At 43.9% G+C, this 21,763-nt stretch overlaps 1 non-coding gene across 1 annotated transcript; it reads right to left on the reverse strand.

The window, feature by feature from the left end:
• Nucleotides 1–14,583: 14,583 nt before the first annotated feature.
• Nucleotides 14,584–14,657, reverse strand: TRNAV-CAC (transfer RNA valine (anticodon CAC)). Its single transcript has one exon. It is a non-coding gene; the product is annotated as a tRNA-Val (tRNA).
• Nucleotides 14,658–21,763: the final 7,106 nt, after the last annotated feature.

Raw genomic sequence — 21,763 nt, forward strand, 5'->3', positions numbered from 1 at the left:
ATCATTACTGGAATATAGCTGGTATCGTCCTGTGTAAAAACTGAGAGGAAGTATGTGTTAAAAATTCTACACATTTCCTTATCACTGTCCGTGAGCTGACCCGAGGAACTTTTGAGTGGGCCTATCTTGTCCCTGATCTTACTTCTGTATACCTGAAAGAATCCTTTTGGGTTAGTCTTTGATTCTCTTGCAACTTTAACCTCATAATCTCTTTTTGCTTTTCTAATTTCCTTTTTTATTTCTCTCTTTAACTGAATATATCGATTTCTTAATTGCCCCTCTCCTCTTTTGATTTGCCTATATATGCCTCTCTTTTGACCAATCAGATATTTTAATCTATTCTTCGTCCATTTAGGATCATTTTTGTTTGATCTGATTTCCCTATTTGGAACATAATTTGACTGAGCAGCTAGAACTATGCCCTGGAAAGCATCATATCGGCAACCATCACCACCTACCTGACCCTTAGTCAGGTCATTCCAGTTCAGCCCACCTAAGTAATTTTTCAGTCCTATGAAATCAGCCAAGCGAAAGTCAGGGACGGAGACTTGATTGCCATTATTAGGGGAATTCCATGATATATTAAAACTGAGTGATTTGTGATCACTTTCCCCAAGCTCATCATTAACCTCAAGATTATTAATTAGTGTTTCCCTACTGGCAAGAACCAAGTCAAGGAGGTTATTTCCCCTAGTTGGCTCTGTCACAAACTGTTTTAAAAAACAATCCTGGATCGTATCAAGAAAGTCACCTGACTCTAAATTTCCTGTCAAATTGCTCCAGTCAATCTGTCTATAGTTGAAATCTCCCATTAGCACAACATTTTCGTATGTAGATGCCTTACGAATTTCGTCCCATAGAAGTTTACTGCACTCCCTATCAAGATTTGGGGCCCTGTAAATCACACCCAAAATTAGTTTTTCTCGGCCCTCGAGAAGCTGTAACCAAACAGATTCAGTGGCTGACGCTTCTAATTTAATATCTTGTCTAACACAACAATTTAAATTGTCTCTGACATACATCGCTACTCCACCACCTTTCCTGTTGACCCTGTCAGTGTGGAATAATTTATAGCCTTGTATGTGACATTCAGAGGGCATCTCTCTATCTTTCAGATCGAGCCAGGTCTCTGTTATAGCAATAATATCTATGTTTCCTGCACTTGCAATTAATCTTAGCTCATCTATCTTATTTCTTATACTCCTGCTATTAGTATAGTAAACCTTAAGGGAGCTAGTCCCTTGCTGCCCTCTGCTGTCCCCCTTTGTTTGCTGACCTGATCTATTGTCTTTATTTATAACTTCATGCTGAATGCCTTTTATACATTTACTGTTTCCAACCCTAGTGTTGCAACCTGCTTGTTTCCCACACACACACACATACCTCTATCTTCCATCAGTTTAAAATCATAGGCATTTCACCAATGGCCTTCTCAATCGAGTCTGCAAGTGCTACCACCCCTGCCCCAGAGAGATGTACCCCATCCCTTGCATACATATCATGTTTGCCATAAAAGTTGTTCCAGTTGTCAATGAATGGGATTGCAAGTTCCTTGCAGTATCTGTCTAGCCAGAAATTTACACCAATTGCCCTAGACAACCATTCATTTCCTACTCCCCTTCTAGGCAAGATGCTACATATGATTGGGATCCCTCCCTTAGACTTAATGAAATCTATAGCTGACCTGTACTTATCTAGCAGCTCTTCTCTCCTACCCTTCCCAATATCATTTCCACCAGCACTGAGACAGATAATGGGCTTGTTCCCATTACCTGACATGATATTATCCAGCCTGTTGACAATGTCCCCAACACCAGCTCCAGGGAAGCACACTCTATCTCTCATCTTCTTATTCCTATTACAAAAAGCACGGTCAATATATCTTACCTGAGAGTCACCAACCACAAGAATGCGCTTACCTCTGTTAGCAGGGGCAGTAGTACCCTTACCTTCACTGGCCACTGAAGTACATTCATCCTGAAGAACAGAGAAGCGATTTCCTACCTTCAGATCTTCACTCTTAACTTTCCTTACTCTGATGCGCCTTCCATTACTGTGAACCACTCGCCACTTGTAGCAGGTGCTGGGCTGCACCTCACTGCTGGTAGCCGTTGCTACCTCCCCAACTACAGCCCCCTCACAGCGAGAGACAGACTGCACCTCACTGCTAGAAGCCTCATTCCCCACAAATCCAGCCACCTCACACTCTCTCCCAGACCCATTGAGGTGGACCTTCAGCCTCCTAATCTCCTCCTGGAGAAGCAAGACCTCCTCCTTCAACTCTCCAACCTCAATTTTTAAAACACTGCAGAAGCAAGCCATGCTTTGTAACCGTCCACACTAATCCCCAAAGCAGCTCAGGGTCTGTGACCTCACGTGACGACTGACCAGATGATGGTATTATATCTGGCAGGAAACATGACGCTCACATCATCTACCAGATGATGGTGTTATATCTGGCAGGAAACATGACGCTCACATCATCTACAAGATGATGGTATTATATCTGGCAGGAAACATGACACTCACATCATCTACCAGATGATGGTGTTAAATCTGGCAGGAAACATGACGCTCACATCATCTACCAGATGATGTTATTATATCTGGCAGGAGACATGATGCTCACATCATCTACCAGTTAAATGAAACATGACGCTCACATCATCTACCAGATGTTATTATATCTGGCAGGAAACATGATGCTCACATCATCTACCAGATGATGGTGTTATATCTGGCAGGAAACATGACGCTCACATCATCTACCAGATGATGGTGTTATGTCTGGCAGGAAACATGACGCTCACATCATCTACCAGATGATTACCTGGAGTTTACCTGGAGAGAGTTCCGGGGGTCAACGCCCCCGCGGCCCGGTCCGTGACCAGGCCTCCTGGTGGATCAGAGCCTGATCAACCAGGCTGTTGCTGCTGGCTGCACGCAAACCAACGTACGAGCCACAGCCCGGCTGATCAGGAACTGACTTTAGGTGCTTGTCCAGTGCCAGCTTGAAGACTGCCAGGGGTCTGTTGGTAATCCCCCTTATGTGTGCTGGGAGGCAGTTGAACAGTCTCGGGCCTCTGACACTTATTGTATGGTCTCTTAACGTGCTAGTGACACCCCTGCTTTTCATTGGGGGGATGGTGCATCGTCTGCCAAGTCTTTTGCTTTCGCAGTGAGTGATTTTCGTGTGCAAGTTCGGTACTAGTCCCTCTAGGATTTTCCAGGTGTATACAATCATGTATCTCTCCCTCCTGCGTTCCAGGGAATACAGGTTTAGGAACCTCAAGCGCTCCCAGTAATTGAGGTGTTTTATCTCCGTTATGCGCGCCCTGAAAGTTCTCTGTACATTTTCTAGGTCGGCAATTTCACCTGCCTTGAAAGGTGCTGTTAGTGTGCAGCAATATTCCAGCCTAGATAGAACAAGTGACCTGAAGAGTGTCATCATGGGCTTGGCCTCCCTAGTTTTGAAGGTTCTCATTATCCATCCTGTCATTTTTCTAGCAGATGCGATTGATACAATGTTATGGTCCTTGAAGGTGAGATCCTCCGACATAATCACTCCCAGGTCTTTGACGTTGGTGTTTCGCTCTATTTTGTGGCCAGAATTTATTTTGTACTCTGATGAAGATTTAATTTCCTCATGTTTACCATATCTGAGTAATTGAAATTTCTCATCGTTGAACTTCATATTGTTTTCTGCAGCCCACTGAAAGATTTGGTTGATGTCCGCCTGGAGCCTTGCAGTGTCTGCAATGGAAGACACTGTCATGCAGATTCGGGTGTCATCTGCAAAGGAAGACACGGTGCTGTGGCTGACATCCTTGTCTATGTCGGATATGAGGATGAGGAACAAGATGGGAGCGAGTACTGTGCCTTGTGGAACAGAGCTTTTCACCGTAGCTGCCTCGGACTTGACTCTGTTGACGACTACTCTCTGTGTTCTGTTAGTGAGGAAATTATAGATCCATCGACCGACTTTTCCTGTTATTCCTTTAGCACACATTTTGTGCGCTATTACGCCATGGTCACATTTGTCGAAGGCTTTTGCAAAGTCTGTATATATTACATCTGCATTCTTTTTGTCTTCTAGTGCATTTAGGACCTTGTCGTAGTGATCCAATAGTTGAGACAGACAGGAGCGACCTGTTCTAAACCCATGTTGCCCTGGGTTGTGTAACTGATGGGTTTCTAGATGGGTGGTGATCTTGCTTCTTAGGACCCTTTCAAAGATTTTTATGATATGGGATGTTAGTGCTATTGGTCTGTAGTTCTTTGCTGTTGCTTTAGTGCCCCCTTTGTGGAGTGGGGCTATGTCTGTTGATTTTAGTAACTGTGGGACGACCCCCGTGTCCATGCTCCCTCTCCATAGGATGGAAAAGGCTCGTGATAGGGGCTTCTTGCAGTTCTTGATGAACACAGAGTTCCATGAGTCTGGCCCTGGGGCAGAGTGCATGGGCATGTCATTTATCGCCTGTTCGAAGTCATTTGGCGTCAGGATAACATCGGATAGGCTTGTGTTAATCAAATTTTGTGCCTCTCTCATAAAAAATTCATTTTGATCTTCGACTCTCAGTCTGGTTAGCGGCTTGCTGAAAACTGAGTCATATTGGGACTTGAGTAGCTCACTCATTTCCTTGCTGTCATCTGTGAAGGACCCATCTTGTTTAAGTAGGGGCCCAATACTGGACGTTGTTCTCGATTTTGGTTTGGCATAGGAGAAGAAATACTTTGGGTTTCTTTCGATTTGATTTATGGCTTTTAGTTCTTCAAGCGATTCCTGACTCCTAAAGGATTCTTTTAGCTTAAGTTCGATGCTTGCTATTTCTCTGACCAGTGTCTCCCTACGCATTTCAGATATATTGACCTCTTTTAGCCGCTCTGTTATTCTTTTCCGTCGCCTGTAAAGGGAGCGCCTGTCTCTTTCTATTTTACATCTACTCCTCCTTTTTCTTAGAGGAATAAGCCTTGTGCATACATCGAGTGCCACCGAGTTAATCTGTTCTAGGCATAAGTTGGGGGTCTGTGTTGCTTAGTGTATCTTCCCAGCTTATATCGGTTAGGACTTGGTTTACTTGGTCCACTTTATGTTTTTGTTATTGAAGTTGAATTTGGTGAATGCTCCCTCGTGACTAGTCTCATTTTGTCTGTCTGGGGCTCCACGCATACATGTCTGAACCTCAATTATGTTGTGATCTGAGTATATTGTTTTTGATATGGTGACATTTCTTATCAGATCATCATTGTTAGTGAAGATGAGGTCTAGTGTATTCTCCAGTCTAGTAGGCTCTATTATTTGCTGGTTTAAATTGAATTTTGTGCAGAGATTTAAAAGCTCGTGCGAGTGTGAGTTTTCATCAGAGCTGCCTCCTGGTGTTATTACTGCAACAATATTATTTGCTATATTCCTCCATTTTAGGTGCCTTAAGTTGAAATCCCCCAGGAGCAAGATGTTGGGTGCAGGAGCTGGAAGATTTTCCAGACAGTGGTCAATTTTTAACAGCTGTTCCTGGAATTGCTGGGATGTTGCATCCGGAGGCTTGTAGACTACCACAATGACTAGGTTTTGGTTCTCGACCTTTACTGCTAAAACTTCCACTACATCATTTGAGGCATTAAGCAGTTCTGTGCAAACAAGTGACTCTGCAATGTACAGGCCAACCCCCCCTTTTGCCTGTTCACTCTGTCACATCTGTATAGGTTGTAACCTGGGATCCATATTTCGTTGTCCAAGTGATCCTTTATGGGTCTCAGTGAAAGCCGCGAACATTGCCTTTGCCTCTGCAAGCAGTTCACAGATGAAAGGTATTTTGTTGTTTGTTGCTGGCTTTAGACCCTGTATATTTGCAAAGAAGAATGTCATCGGACTGGTGGTATTGTTGGTACTGGGGGGGGGGGATTTTTTTCCGGCATTAGTATCTGTATCTGTTGGTTTGGAGTGGAGGCCATCGACTGTGGTTCCACTCCAGGAATGACTGGATTTGGTGTACGATTTCTGCCATTTCCTGCCAGTTTTTTTTCTTTCCTGGCACTAAAAAACCTCTCCCTCTTGAGTGGCTGTGGCTACCCAGGTTTTCCCATGGCCTGGATGTTTTGTATCTTTTTGTCCCCTTTAGATGGTATGCCTGGCAATTTAAGTTATAGCACAGTCTTTCCTGTACTGAAGAGGTACACAGTTCAGGGTGAAAAAGCTTACAGGAAGGGAGTTTGCATTTTCCTGTTGTCATATGGGCATGGCATTTTCTAGGGTGGTCATAGTTGCACGTCCCATCTGTTTTTCCAGATTTCCCATGCCAGCAGATACCAAGTGCATAGTATGTGGACAGGCTTGGTTTCCGTTTGCCTTGGGTTTCTGTGACTGTATTCCCTGTTGGTGCATGTTTCCCTGTCTTACTTCTATCCTCCCTAGCACCAACAATGGAGCTCCCACCAGTTGTTTTTGGTAATATATCCTCACTATTGCTAGTGGAGTCCTCTTGTTTGCTATTTCCTGCGGTATTTCTAGTTTGCAATATTGGTTTTATCTTATCTTTGATTACACTTGTTTCCCTACTATGGCTCCTGTCCCCTATGAGGTCATTTATATGTATTCCTTCCTGTGTATAATTCCCGACTACCTGGACAAAATCTCCAGCTTCACCATTACTGTCTCCCAGGACAGCATCTCCAGCTTCACCATTACTGTCTCTTAGGACAGCACCTCCAGCTTCACCATTACTGTCTCCCAGGACAGCACTATCAGCCCCACATTTACTGACTACCAGGACTTCATCTCCAGCCTTACAGTTTCTGACTACATGGCCAGTATCAAGGGCAGTACCATTCAGCCCAGACTTTTTATGTTCCCATCTGTTGTAGAAAGCTTCCAGGTTTTCTATGAAAGCAGCTTTGATGTTGTCCTCTTTTAATACCCTTGTGATTTTAGTCCACAGATTTATCTCATTTGGGCATACCCAAAAACACTTCCCTATATTAACACTGCTTGTAGCTAGTTCTTGGATATCTGCACAAGGGGCGTGACACCAATTTCCACAAAAATGACAATTTACCCATGTGGAAGCCCGTTTGTTTGACTGACCACAGACTACACACAGCTTCATAATGATTTGAATGGTTGATTTACTGCAATTCTACTAGCAACCTCTTGAATATTCCATTAATAACTTCCTTAAATGAAGCTCTAGCTATTTGTATTTCTGTTTCTAACTGTTTTTGTATATTGGACAGCTTACCGTGCATGTTCCTGATTTATATTTAAAGTTTGTGTTTATAAGGGCGCCTACAACCCCATCCGTTTACAGTCTGCTTTATTGTCCAACGAAACCGTTTGAACCAGTCAAGGGTTCGGACCAGTCAAGGGATCGGACCAGTCGATCTGATCTGATCAGTGGGTCACTTATTTAAAACATACTGGTCGGTGATTTGAGCTAACACATGAAGGATCTACTGGAAATTATCTACCCGAGTAATATGTGATTTGATTGATACAAAAGTATAACTTGCGTGTTGAAGAAACCGGTGACTGCTGGAAACTCCTACAATGACGAACGGTCGACCTCAACCCTTGTTTATCAATTGCTGTATCTAGCTTTTCTATTTTTTTTTCCGTCTCCACCACAATAAATGCTATATTATCACTATAGTTGACTGGTGGAAATTTTGGAGGAAGGACGCTTTTTCTGTAGTAATAATTGCTTCTCGTTGTGTACATTGCGACCGCTGGTAACTACAGGTTATATGAAATTCACAGTAACGTCTGGTATTTCAAGAAAAAAGAAACTAATGAAAGTCACTCCACTCTTCACACACTCTTCAGGGGGATATCAAGGTAAACACATGAACTTTTTTATTTTTCGTTCGATTTCTTTCATTTTTTTTGTACGTAAAGAAGCACCTTTCAATAGTAATGTGACCAAGTTTCAATAAGATAGCTCAAAAAACAACTGAGAAAAAAATTATTTACTAATAATCATACATATTGCAAGGTACCGTCGAAGTGGGACTTGGAGAAGTTGTTTTGGCATTATCTACGCATAAAACAATGCTAAACTGTATCTCTAGCGGTTAGATTTTCTGTAATTTATCCTTTCTTCATTCTTAAAAAAAATAAATTTTGTATGTTTTTTGACTTTCAGCCAAATATCTGACTTTTGCCCTCACATAAATCAAAAACAAATTATGATATCTCAAAAAGCGATCCACTAGCTTGTAAAACAATCTTTCCTTTATGTTCTCTGTGAATTTCATTACATTCCTGCTATTATTAACGAAGGTACTTGCTCATATATGTGAATAACTTACTTCCGAGATAATCCGCGAAACAGCCGGATCACCTTTTTTTTTTTTTTTTTTTCGAGAAAATAACATTTTTCTCAGTCTTATACTGCATTACGAGTGTATATCATAGTTAACCATGTTCGTTTTCTCTAATATAAGGACCCTGGAGGTGAGAGAAAGAGAATGGAAGCCCCTCTCTGAGAATGGGAATCTATTATTCCCGATGGAGCGCTCTGGGAATATGCCATATATTATTCATTCTGGAGTATTTACCATACTTCTTTGTTATTTATATTGTTTATTATGTCATATTAGATCAATTGTGATAGATAAATAAGCCGTAGAAGCTATAATAGCGTTATATTGAGCCATATTCCCCGGCCACCCCGAGACTGGAATTTTCCATGACGTCAGCAAAATGGTGTCGGGAGGTTCCTGGTTGGTTGGAACTCTACGTATAAGTCCTGCCCAATGTATTATGATACCAAATCGTCAATTATTATCTTAGAAAGAATAATACAGTAAATACACGAAAAAAAACGGAAAAAAAAAAATAAATTGACGACGGGTGAGCACACCTGTCGCGGGTGGTGACGTAACCCTAGGTGTATTTAAATGACCATAATTCCTTGTAGGAATGTCGTAGAACAATGATTCTGGTACCATTGTGTTGCCAGAGAGTTAAGCTATTTTTCTATAAGATTAACTCAGTTTGTGAATTTTTTCGGAAAAAATTTTTTCGTTCGCGCTGAGTGACTGTAATTCCCCCTTCACCTTCATTCAACAGTTTACACAATGTGCAACTTATGCTTGTGTGTTGAAGTCTTACATTAAGTTCTTTATGTATCATGTATAATCAAACGTAGCCATATATGGTGAAGCACATATATCAGAGGTGACACTGCTGAAGATTTTCCACACACTAGTCACTACACCACCTCTCTACAATAGTGTGATGTCAAGGGGAGCTCCAAACGCGTACGGGCTATATAACGCCTAGGTAAATGAGAGGTAATCATTCTCGATCCAGGGACGGGGAGGACAGTTCCAGTTCATTGGATAAAAAGCCTCTCACCGATGTCAAGGAACTTCCCTTGACGGGTAACCAGCAACACCTTATAACGGTCAACACCTGTGTAACACCTGGCAACACCTTGTAACGCACAACACCTGTGTAACACCTGGCAACACCTTGTAACGCACAACACCTGTGTTAGAGGCCGTGCCCACCACAATGTCCTCAGATGAGAGGTTCTCAACACCTGTCAGCACACACAACACTGCCTCACGTGCAACACTAGCAACGTGACTAACACCTTCACTAGGCCTAGTATCAGGCACCTGGGCACTAGGCCTGCCACCTACACACACTGCTCAAAACAAGTATAAATGTTGTGCACCTGTGTCAGCACCCACACACCACCTCCAGTACTGTGTCAGACTGCCTCTCTGGTGCCTGATGGTGTTATATCTGGCAGGAAACATGACGCTCACATCATCTACCAGATGATGGTGTTATATCTGGCAGGAAACATGACGCTCACATCATCTACCAGATGATGGTGTTATATCTGGCAGGAAACATGACGCTCACATCATCTACCAGATGATGGTGTTATATCTGGCAGGAAACATGACGCTCACATCATCTACCAGATGATGGTATTATATCTGGCAGGAAACATGACGCTCACATCATCTACCAGATGATGGTGTTATATCTGGCAGGAAACATGACGCTCACATCATCTACCAGATGATGGTGTTATATCTGGCAGGAAACACTTCACTCTCTCCTCTTGAATCTTAAAACACATGATAACCCCTTCAGTAGTTAAGCATACGATGGCTTACCACAGCTAGGATTTACATGCTGTATGTCCCTTTTTAGTTTAGCGATTACCTTAATAATAACGCCTTAAGCTTCCAGCAAAAGTATAAGTTGATTCAGGTACAGCCTGTACCTGAATCTGTATTTGTGTACCTGTACCGTACAAGTACACAAATACAATTATATAAATTATCATACATAGCAGCATATGTGTGGATTACCCAGGATAATTCAAACATAAATCAAAGTGACTGATTAATAATAATATCTTTATTTTCTGTTGTTACGTAAGACACATATGCAACAGTTAGGTATCTTTATTTCGAAACGTTTCGCCTACACAGTAGGCTTCTTCAGTCGAGTACAGAAAAGTTGATAGAAGAGATGTTAAGACAATGTAATCAGTCCATCACCCTTTAATTTTTGAGGTGGTCAGTCCCTCAGTTTGGAGAAGAGTATTGTTCCATAGTCTGAAACAATATGGAGTGGATACGATACGAAATACTCTCAGGTAAGACCCGTGCGGGTGAAAAGGGGAGAGTTGGACAGGGGAACAGTAGTGGGTGAGGGAATGGTTTTAAGGGGAGGGAAAGAGCCAGGGCTAAACCCATCTGCGTAGCAGTTTGAAGCTTGGTTGAGGGACTGGTTGCTGGGCAAAGCTGACCGTCGGAGATGGCATAGAAAAAGACTGGGCTCGGCGTAGGAGGCAAGGACACAGTGGTCAGTGGCGCCGTGTCACAACTGGTTACGCTATAGTCTGCCTCTCGGAATGCATGTGGTGGAGAGAGGGAGGCACAGTGGTCGGTGAAAAAGAAAAGGACGTCGTTTAAGGTCCACACCTGCAGAGGGCAGGAAAGGGTTTAGGGGATAGATTTAGGTGTAGAGAGGGGGAGGGTCAGGGTTGTAGGGGGATTGGAATAGGTTTAGAGTGTTTCCAGGTCTTCTGATGATTTCGTCAAGGTTGTCCAGGTGTCTTGGTATGTTTCTAGTCGGTCAATTTGTCTGTTGCTGAGTTTCTTCCAGAATACGTTCAATGCAGGAGTGTCAGTCCTGATGTGGAGAGACTCGCTGGTGGCAAAGTCATCCCACCTCACTCCTAGCACCCACCGCAGAGCTCGATTCTGGATTAGCTGCAGCTTTTCGACGCTTGTTTTGGCAGCGAGATTAGATTTAGATTAGATTTTGCCACCGAAGTGGCTAGTTTATTGTGCACCCCATATCCATCCTGTGGACGGTAGCGCAAGAGCATATGGATACACAAAAGGCCTAGGAACTAGGCCCCAAAGGGTTAACAGGAATACATATGGATTTATATCTACATATCTATAGTTCACTTATCTGTTACAAGCAAATTTAGGAAATTTGCTTAGTATATCTGGTATCTTATTTTCATTAATAAGATATCTTGACATGTCACATAGGTTATTATACTGTCTGTCTCTGTATTCCTCAATAAGTGGACAATTAAGCACATAGTGTTCAAGAGAGTGACCATATGCCTGATCACATAATTTACATTAAGTTTGATCATCATCTGTGTGTCTCCCAAACTGCCAGAAGTACTTGTAACCAAGCCTAAGGCTGGCCACTACAACATCAGTCAGTCTGTTCACATTGCAAGTTGCTCCATAAACATACTTATCTACGTTCATGTTATCATAGTGGGTTATAGATCTACTCAGGCTTCTAACTGCATTCCTATAACAATCATTTTCATTATTTACTTCTCACCTAATATTATTCCTAATGCTAGACACAGTTATACCAAAGTTATATTCAACATTCTCCTTCTGGGTACTCTTCTTGGCTAACATATCAACTTTATCATGAAGGAGTAATCCAATGTGTGATGGGATCCATAGCAATTGTACATTAATTCCTTTGTCCCTAATTTTTGAGTATCTATACCTGGCTTCTCCAATGAGCATGTTGTTGGAGTCATTATATGAGTCAAGAGCCTTCAATGATGACATAGAATCAGTAATGATGATAGAGTCAAGCTCAGTGTCATAGGTTAGCTTTAGTGCCATTAGGATTGCAAACAATTCAGTTTGCAGTGTAGACGCCCAGTTGTTAATTCTTATGCCTAACTCAACAAATTTATTATCGTTCTTAACTAGGGAGGTGGCAACAAGAGCAGATGCAGCCCTGCCAGAAGACTCCTGTTTAGATCCATCAGTGTATATAACTTGTGATAACTTATTACTACCAGCTAGGTGAGAAATTTCTTCTTGAGCAGTTGCTTTAACAAGTGACTTAGGGAAGGGATTACTAGCAATGAGCTTCTTGGGAGGGACTTGCAGGTATGCCTGAAGTTTACCTGGAGAGAGTTCCGGGGGTCAACGCCCCCGCGGCCCGGTCTGTGACCAGGCCTCCTGGTGGATCAGAGCCTGATCAACCAGGCTGTTGCTGCTGGCTGCACGCAAACCAACGTACGAGCCACAGCCCGGCTGGTCAGGATATTAAATGAACACATCTTCCACGGAGGGGTGAAATGCTCTTGTTGCCTGCAGTGATACAGTTCAAATTCAATTCAAATTCAAAGTTTATTCTCTATAAGGATTACAATGCTGAGTTTACAGAATTTGGTTATTGTATGGTTTACATGTAGTTAAATAATGATAACAGAATGTACCACTAGAACACCTAGCATGGCTAGGCATTTCGGGAAGACTTAGTTTAATTCTTAATTTTAAAATATTACAAATTATGAGGTAAGTTGGTATTATGGCTAAGTGACTAAATACTAGTTTGTGAGTTTAGCAATGTGAATGCTTTTGTTTTGGCACAGTACATAGTTTCAGTATTGGAGTATCACAGGATTCATTATTTTAAGATTGAGATTAATATTTCTGTTTATGGTCAAATGGGTGAGTGAGTGTAAGTGTGAACCACCAGGTGGTATTCGTGTAGTTAGTTGATGGGGTGTATCAGGGAGATAAGATGTTTTCTAATGGTAGTTTTGAAGGTGATGAATGTGTCTGCAGTTCTAGAGTTCTCAGGTAGGGTGTTCCAGATTTTAGGGCCTTTGACATACATTGAATTTTTGTAAAGGTTTAGTCGGACACTGGGAATGTCATAGAGATGTTTGTGTCTGGTGTTATGCCTGTAGGTTCTGTCACAACTATCAAGAAAGCGTTTTAGGTCAAGGTTGATATTGGAGTTTAAGGTCCTGTAGATGTAGATTGCACAGTAGTAAGTGTGGATGTACTGAACAGGGAGTAAGTTTAGATCTATGAAGAGTGGGGGGGGTGTTGCCAGGGATGGGATTTAGTGATTATTCTTACTGCAGCTTTTTGTTGGGTTATTATTGACTTTAGGTGTGTTGCTGCAGTTGATCCACAAACACAAATAGCATAGGTGAGGTATGGATAAATAAGTGAGTGGTTCATGCAGGTTATAAAACTTAATGCAATTGCACGTTTTCACAATCCATTTAGATCTGTGTGTATTTACCTCTAGACACTTGGTAAGAGAAAGGCCGAGAGGTGTATAAGAGACTTATACGAGGACGGATGAGAGCCTTGTACAGATGGAGCTTGGTGTGCGAGTGTGAGCCTCAGAGCTTGTACAGTCGCCCGAGGGCAGAACTGGCCATAACTCTTTTGGCGTTTATGTGGGTGTGTAGTCTGAGTCTGGAGTCTAAGTTTACACCTAGGACTGTGGTGCTGTGTGTTCTGGGGATGGGTGTTCTTGTGGTGGTGGTTCTGAGGTGGACAGGTAGAGGCGGGCGTCCTTTAGGGAAGAAGTAGGTGATTTTGGATTTGGCAACATTTGTTTTGATGCGCCACAGGATCTCCCAAGCACTCATCCTGTCCACCTCACGTTAAGTTCTAAGTGAGAGGTATCTGCAGCGTTCATGTGCGGTGAGTTGTGTGATGTCTGCATAAGCCAGTGTGAGTGTGTTGTGATGTGCAGGGTCAGGGATGTTATTTGTGTAAAGGATGTACAAGGTGGGGGAAAGAACGGAGCCTTGGGGGACTCAAGCGTGAAGGGTGAAGGGGTCAGAGAGACAGTTCCTGAACTTTATTCGCATCATACGGCCATCAAGGAAGTTGCTGAGTAACTTTTTGACATTCAGGGGAAGGTCAAAAAGGTTACACAGCTTGTACTTCAGCCCCGAGTGCCAGACGGTGTCGAAGGCTTTTTCCACGTCCTTAGCAACCAGGGCCGTTACACAGCCTTGGGCCTTATTGATTAGAATGTAGTTCAGGATAATGTTGAGAGCTGCCTGCGTAGAGCGGTGTTGGTGGAAGCCAAATTGTCGGTCAGTCAGTAGGTGGTTTGAGTTAGGTTCAGGTTTTCTTGTATCCTGTACTTTGGGCACAGAAAGTGCATCATTAGGTCATTTGAGAGACATTCGAGTTGCTCAGTAGTTTGTAGTGCTTGATCATTCCCCAGGAAGCGACCCACAACGATCGACTTACTCCCAGGTACCTTTTTACTGAAGGTTAACAGGGACAGTGTATGTCTCGCCCTGCCCAGGATTCGAACCTGGGACCAATCGGTTGTGAGCCGACTGCGCTGACCACTGTGCTACAAGTCATGGAGTGGAAGTATGTATGCATAATGTTCGCCAAGACCGTAGTCCTGGCATGGGTCTCAGTCTTGCGATGACTCGTCTCTGGCTCCCAAGGGGGAAAGGTTTCTACAATGATGTGATATATGCTGCTCAAGCACTCTTCTGGTCAGTTCATCTGGTGCATCTCATAAGCGACAACACCATATGTACTCCTAACTGTGGACACTAGCGAGAAGGAGGATATGTCGTTATCATGGGTAACAGCTTGTCTGGTTCGTTGACTCCATGGTACATTAGTGTGGCCGCAGTCATCTCTGGGTCCTCTTCGGGAGGGAATATCAGTCCTAGTTGCCTGCGGAGTGTCTCAGTAACTTTGCACTCCAGAAGATAGTGTGTTAGGGGCCGCTGGACAACGTGCTGACAGTACTGGCATATATCCTCCTCAGCCTTGTCTACCATCATCTTGGCTGTGGGAAAGCCCAAACGAAGCCGATGGATGGCGGTACACTGCGCTCTGGACCAGCTTCTATCATATGGAGGGGGTTCTCCCTGAGTCGCTGCTCAGTACCTCTGTTGAGATGGGATATCACCTAAGACCTCCCCCATAAGTTTCATGGCTCTGGCAGCCACCAGTTTGGTCTGTCGTAGGCTGATGGGGACAGTAATCCCAACATGTGGATAGTCTGTTGCTGCCTTGGCTGCATCATCTGCCGCCTCATTTTCCCGGATGCCAGCATGGCTGGGGATCCAGTTCAATGTCGATTTGTTACCCTGAACTTCTAAGGCTGTCATTATGCTCAGGATCGATGTGATGAGGTGAACATTGTCCTGTGGTTGAGGATGGGAGAGGGCATTGATTGCAGAGGTGGAATCAACATGTATGACAGGTCGGAGTCGATGTCGTAGGGCATGTGACAATGCCTGCTGAATCGCCACCAGCTCAGCTTGAAGGATCGTGCAGTGGTCAGGGAGTTGCCAGCCTTGTGTGTGACCATTGTGGTACAGTCCAGCTGCTGCTCTCTTCCTGTCAGGATCGACAGAACCATCTGTGAAATACACTGCACATGTGACTCCCTCTGCCAATGCCATGCTTGTCTCAGCATGATTGCTGAGGGTGTCTTGACTGCAGAGACTCTTAGAGATGGGTAGTTGCATGAATCAAACATCGGCTGGATCTGGGCGCCAGGGAGGTGGTGGATGGTACCCAACAACAGGAAGGTCACAACTCTTCTCAAGGAGTAATTGTATAGGCAGCAGCTTCTGCCCAGCAGCACAAAACGAACGAAGTGGGATCTTGTGTCATGGTTGTCAATATCTGTCTCCTTAGTGGGGTACCTTGCTGCCGGTGCAGAATCGTGGCTACTTTGCAGGCGTTTATGTATCTTACTCTGTCAGCCAAGTAAGGAAGCCGGGCCTCAGATCTGAGACATACTGTGTTGGTCCAGATGGGGGCCCCAAGCATAGTTCTTATCGCCTGGTTTTGTATGACCTTCACCCTTGCGTGCTCTGCGGGAAGAGATGAGCTAACGCCGGTGCACCATAGTCAATGAGCGAGTGTATAGCTTACATATAGTACAAGTGAAGTACATCTTTGCTTGCCCCTGCACGGTGCCTCGTCATGGCTCTCATGGCGTTAAGTCTGAGTAGAGCACGGGCTCTGACATACTCGGCCTGTTTCTGAAAAGTCAGCTTTTTATCAATGTAGGTTCCAAGTACAGATAGGAGCCTGTCCACTCAAGTTCTATATCCTGAATACGTAATCTATTCACAGAATCTGGTCCCTTGAACATAATTGCAAGAGATTTCTCAGCCGAGATCTTAACCGCGGGTTCAATCCCGCCCGTGGTATGGTTTATCTTGAGGCCTAGTTCCTTGCAAGACTGCGTAATTAGGTTCAAAGCTCTCTGAGCCTGTCGCTCCAAATTGCCTTTCCCATTCACTATACAGTCTCGGCTGAGTGGTTGAGGGGAGTAGACGTGTGCTGGGGGGGAATCTGGACCTACTAATTTGCAGGCCTACCCATTTCTCTCGACTGATAAGTCATCATTAAAACTCATACTGTTGGAAGACAGCTTCAGTGTTGTGAGAACTCTTATGTGCGAGTTGTGACTAGGGATATACTAGTGAAACACTGGAAATAGTTTTCCGTTTTGAAAAGGCCCTCACAGGCCTCTGCTTCCCCTCTGCCTTTCATTTTACCTCAGCCTTTTGCCTCTATCAACATACAGTGTAGAGGTGAATTTTGCTAGTCCACTGCTACTCGTGCCTCTGAAAATGTGCACAACTCATCCCTTTACCAACCTGAGGAATAACGAGGAGTGTGTAGTCCTACGTGAGTTGGTAATGCAGGTGTGCACACACACTGAAAATTCGTCTTTCATTCCAAGACACGTGTGCTAGAAGTTCTGCAAGTTTGTAGTGAATAACTATTTGTACGAGTATTGCAGTGTTTGGTAACTCTTGAGAAGTCTGCCTCAGTCAGTGACCTTGAGTGAGGCACTGCATCACCTGCCTGAGACTTTCGCCCACATTGACTATGTGAAGAGAGGCGAATGTGCGTGCTCAGTTGCCCCTGCTATTCTCCTGTGTCCCCAACTCTCCGCCTTTAAACTCAGCCGTTCGTCTCTATCAACGTGCAGTGTAGAGGTGTATTTTGCTGCTCCACTGGTACTCAAATATCTGAGTTCCGCACAGCTAGTCACCTCTGCCTACCTGAGAAATACAGACGAATCTCCCATCCTGCATGAGTTGGTTATCCAGACCTGAGGCCTGCCAGATGAATCAGACTGTGCCACTTGTACAAAATGTGTTATATCTCTAACTGAGGAAGATGACCTGTTATTCTTCTATGCACTGAGTGTTTCTGGGAGGAATGCTGCATAGTTGGAACACAACAAGAGTGGTTAAGAACAAATTAACGAGCATTGCAGTACCTGGTAACTCCTTTGGAGACGGCTTTTTAACTGTAACATGCCCGAGATTCATCTATAAAATAGTAAGTTTGTGCTGATTTGTTTGTCCACAGAGTGAAAAATTTGTCTGTCATTCCTAGACACGTGTGCTAGCTGTGTTAAGTGCTGCGGGTTTGGAGTAATTAACGAGTAGTGCAATATTGGTAACTCTCGAGACGACTGTGGCCCCGTGAATGACCTTGAAAATCGCACTGCGACCCCCAGGCCACTACACCCATATTGCCTGTGTCTAGCGAGGTGAATATCCCTTCCTTGTCCCTTCTATTCACCGGTATCCTTTAGCCCATCGCCAGTGTGAAACTCCTGTCAGCTATGAGTATAGCTGATGGTGTTGACGTAGATGCTGGTGAAGGCAGATTTGAAACATATTTTAGTAAACAGGCTCGGAAAAAGGAATGAGGCTTCCAGAGAAAGCTTGCTGAAAGCAATACAGTGGGTGCACACCTTCCCAAAGCTGTCAGGTTAGATTTCCCTAACAACACTGATCAAGAGACCAAGTGTAACTGGTTTTTCGAAGCTAGTGTAGACAATCATGAGAAAACGATCAAGTTTGTCCACGATGAGGATAACTACGTCTTTGTGCCTAATGATTCAGCATTTATAGACAAACTTCTCACTCTCGAATATGCCAACATCAAACTCCGAGCTGCCCCACCAAGGGCACCTAAAGTGCTTATTGTCATCTACAACGTCAACAAGCACTTGAATCCTCAATATCTGGCGTCAGAGCAAGTTGCAAGCCCTCGTCAACTTTCCAACGGTCTGATATTAGCTGAGTGGACTGGCCAGGGGACTCTGCCACGCTATATTCACTCCCGCGCAGCCCTCAACAGACGCTATTACATTGCATTGTACAGACCTCCTCAACATCGATGTTATAAGTGTCAACGCTGGGGCCACATCGCCAGGAAATGCCCGTCTAAGTCACACTGGTGTGCAGTGTGTGCCAATGCTCATCCTTCTGAACGGTGTTATGATATGATCAAACAGCAACAGACTGTTGCTAAACAATGTATCAATTGTAAGACCTCAGGAGTCACAGCAGCTCATGCTGACTGCAGTGTGAGGGCTGCCCAAATTGCAGCCAACCGCACTTCACCCTGTACCCCTCATTATGACCCCCCAGGACTACCAGGTACCTCGGGTCTGCCCTCCGACAATGGGGTTGAGCACCTCACCAGGGGAGCACGTCAACAGACCTCCATCACGTCGGCTGTCAATACCAGCCTAGCTGAGTCAGCTGACAGTCAGCCAACGAGCTCAGCTGACCGGGACTTCACGTCTCCAGATGTTCCAAGTCTTGCTCCTGTGGTATACAACCTGATGTCGTGCATAAAAGTACTGGAAACACAACAATTTCTCCTGAAACAACAACTTGAACAACACAAGGAAAGATGTGTAGAGTGTACCAATAACAAGATTGTCACAATTTGTGAAAGCAGGTGTAAGGCTGCTGAACAAGTTGGTGGTGGTGTTCTTAATTACAGTAATGACGAATATAATACTTGTGTTGATAACTATAGTGAGCATCATAATGAAGGCTATGGTGTCAATGATATTAGTAATAGTGATGAGCGTAATATAAGTGGTGGTGAAGAGTGTGATGAGAGCGGTGGTGTCTATAATATTAGTAATAGTGATGAGCGTAATATAAGTGGTGGTGAAGAGTGTGATGAGGGCAGTTGTGTCTATAATGTTAGTAATAGTGATGAGCGTAATATAAGTGGTGGTGAAGAGTGTGATGAGAGCGGTGGTGTCTATAATGTTAGTAATAGTGATGAGCGTAATATAAGTGGTGGTGCAGAGTGTGATGAGGTTAACCACATAGACAATGTTGAATACAATACTGTTGATACATGTAATGAACACAATGTTGGTAGTGGTTTTGGTGATGACAGTTACAGTGGTGCATGTAATGTTAGTGGAGGAGGGAATGTGAGTGGTGGTGTCACCTATCATACATTCACACATAAACAGCGTCATGCTCTGGGTATACAAAGACTCCCACGAGGCCTTACAACTGGAAGTGCACTTTTAAAACTCATGGACAAGGGTATCACTGTTGACATTGATAAGGTCTGCTATTTATATGAAAATTTTTTCATTATGCTGAGAAACTCAACAAGATCCCAGGACTACTATAATGGATCAAAACTCGTATAAACTTTCTACATTAAGCTGGAACATTGCATCACTTAGAAAAAGACTTCCTGACCTTCATCATAAAGTAACCACCGAACCCATTGATGTGTGTCTACAACAGACATAGCCCCACTCCACAAAGGGGGCAGTAAAGCAACAGCAAAGAACTACAGACCAATAGCACTAACATCCCATATCATAAAAATCTTTGAAAGGGTCCTAAGAAGCAAGATCACCACCCATCTAGAAACCCATCAGTTACACAACCCAGGGCAACATGGGTTTAGAACAGGTCGCTCCTGTCTGTCTCAACTATTGGATCACTACGACAAGGTCCTAAATGCACTAGAAGACAAAAAGAATGCAGATGTAATATATACAGACTTTGCAAAAGCCTTCGACAAGTGTGACCATGGCGTAATAGCGCACAAAATGCGTGCTAAAGGAATAACAGGAAAAGTCGGTCGATGGATCTATAATTTCCTCACTAACAGAACACAGAGAGTAGTCGTCAACAGAGTAAAGTCCGAGGCAGCTACGGTGAAAAGCTCTGTTCCACAAGGCACAGTACTCGCTCCCATCTTGTTCCTCATCCTCATATCCGATATAGACAAGGATGCCAGCCACAGCACCGTGTCTTCCTTTGCAGATGACACCCGAATCTGCATGACAGTGTCTTCCATTGCAGACACTGCAAGGCTCCAGGCGGACATCAACCAAATCTTTCAGTGGGCTGCAGAAAACAATATGAAGTTCAACGATGAGAAATTTCAATTACTCAGATATGGTAAACATGAGGAAATTAAATCTTCATCAGAGTACAAAACAAATTCTGGCCACAAAATAGAGCGAAACACCAACGTCAAAGACCTGGGAGTGATCATGTCGGAAGATCTCACCTTCAAGGACCATAACATTGTATCAATCGCATCTGCTAGAAAAATGACAGGATGAATAATGAGAACCTTCAAAACTAGGGAGGCCAAGCCCATGATGACACTCTTCAGGTCACTTGTTCTATCTAGGCTGGAATATTGCTGCACACTAACAGCACCTTTCAAGGCAGGTGAAATTGCCAACCTAGAAAATGTACAGAGAACTTTCAGGGCGCGCATAACGGAGATAAAACACCTCAATTACTGGGAGCGCTTGAGGTTCCTAAACCTGTATTCCCTGGAATGCAGGAGGGAGAGATACATGATTATATACACCTGGAAAATCCTAGAGGGACTAGTACCGAACTTGCACACGAAAATCACTCACTACGAAAGCAAAAGACTTGGCAGACGATGCACCATCCCCCCAATGAAAAGCAGGGGTGTCACTAGCACGTTAAGAGACCATACAATAAGTGTCAGGGGCCCGAGACTGTTCAACTGCCTCCCAGCACACATAAGGGGGATTACCAACAGACCCCTGGCAGTCTTCAAGCTGGCACTGGACAAGCACCTAAAGTCAGTTCTGGATCAGCCGGGCTGTGGCTCGTACATTGGTTTGCGTGCAGCCAGCAGCAACAGCCTGGTTGATCAGGCTCTGATCCACCAGGAGGCCTGGTCACAGACCGGGCTGCGGGGGCGTTGACCCCCGGAACTCTCTCCAGGTAAACTCCAGGTAAATAGATGTCCATACTGTATTTTATAAAAATTATGTCATAAAAAATGGGAAGCCTGCACCTGCCCAGACAAGACTGGCCATTGTTGTTTGAATTGGACACAAACGTTAGTGAATGTTGGGAAGAATTTTCGTGTTCTAGAGGTAAAATTGGGCTGACACCTCTCAAATAGGAGACAAAATTGTTGGATGTGCATTCCTGCATAAATTGAGATATCAGTCGACTGGATAAGACAGCTCCAGGAACCTCAGATAAGCTATCTAGATTTGTGTTATAATTCTGGTCAGTATTTTCATAAATTTAGACAGTGAGGTTTTCTGAGTATGATACACCTTGATCTCCAGTCAAATTGGTGAGTGATATTAAGATATATTCTCCTTCTGTTATGTATATGTGTATATATA

Source organism: Cherax quadricarinatus, chromosome 6 (assembly GCF_038502225.1).
Source record: "Cherax quadricarinatus isolate ZL_2023a chromosome 6, ASM3850222v1, whole genome shotgun sequence".
NCBI lineage: Eukaryota > Metazoa > Arthropoda > Malacostraca > Decapoda > Parastacidae > Cherax > Cherax quadricarinatus.